The sequence below is a fragment of the Cyprinodon variegatus genome, unplaced genomic scaffold, assembly GCF_000732505.1.
Source record: "Cyprinodon variegatus isolate N-32 unplaced genomic scaffold, C_variegatus-1.0 Scaffold462, whole genome shotgun sequence".
Taxonomy (NCBI): domain Eukaryota; kingdom Metazoa; phylum Chordata; class Actinopteri; order Cyprinodontiformes; family Cyprinodontidae; genus Cyprinodon; species Cyprinodon variegatus.
Window position 1 is genome coordinate 278,598 of NW_015150915.1, and position 1,117 is coordinate 279,714.

Here is a 1,117-nt window from a genome sequence, read left to right on the forward strand (position 1 = left end):
TTCTTTCTCTTTGTAATAACTGGATTTAGGTCTACAGTAGGTCAGGGACAGTCAATTAAAAATCAGCAGGGTCCGAATAAAGAAAATCAACCAGTAAAGCTCCGGAGACATTTTTAATTATAAAATGTTACTATAAACAGAATTTAACAATGAAATAAACTAGAGGTGTTTATGCATCCATGTTATAAATTAAATTTTTAAATAAAAAATATAAAAAACAAAATTTTTCCATTTTAAAATGTAAATTGTTTTTGAAGTAGAGAACAATTTTAAAGTTTGTTATTTAGACAATTTCCTGATTCACATTTTTTTAATCAAATGCTTGAACTGACCAGAGAGCAGTGGACTTTATGCTGCTCTGCAAGGCTTTAAACCCAAGTTTGAATGGAGAAAAAGCCATTCTCATTTTGAGTCTGGATCCATATTTATTTTTGATTCTGTCCATGGTGGAGAATCCTGCTTCACAGCAGCAGGTTGAGCCAAACATCCTCTAAATGTTCAGGGTCATCTTTGAGCACCATTTCACATTTCTTTCGTTCTTGCTGGACGCTCAGGATGGTTTTACCATATTCACAGGGGACACAGGAGCAAGTGAAGTTAGACACTGTAATTTAGAAATCTTTAAATCAGGTTGGGTCTGGTTTAGGATCCGGTTCTGGGCTGCGGTCCGCCAATCCGTGGCCTCTGGTCTAGACCTTTCGAAAGATAAATTACCTTTAATCTGAAACAGATTAATTCACCTAGGTACTGCAGGGAGATGTGAAGATGATGTGTTCAATTAAATTTGGTCATTTTCAGGTTCCTTGGCAGGTGCCATATAAGCTCCTCCACCCCTAAAGCCATCTTTGCAGACATTAGATTTTTTGTTGTTGCTTTTTTTCCAGTCAGAACTGCAGGCAATAAGAAAACCTCTATAAAGACACAAAGACAAAATAAGCTGTACCAGTTTCTGTTTCCTCTCTAGATCTCATTAGTCTGTAGCTGTTGTTGTGGAGGTCATCGGTGTCTGCACTTGGCTTTGGTATTTCTAGGCTTTTCTATTCTTGTCTCTGGTATAAAAAAGCTGTTGCAAACAACAAGAGGTCTGCAGTGGGGAGCTATAGGAATATCTTATCTT

At 37.0% G+C, this 1,117-nt stretch overlaps 1 protein-coding gene across 1 annotated transcript in view; it reads right to left on the reverse strand.

Moving 5' to 3' along the window:
* The window catches only part of cnn1 (calponin 1, basic, smooth muscle), a 25,085-nt gene that overhangs the window by 2,495 nt on the left and 21,473 nt on the right, over positions 1-1,117 (reverse strand). The gene's annotated exons all lie outside the window — the stretch shown is intronic.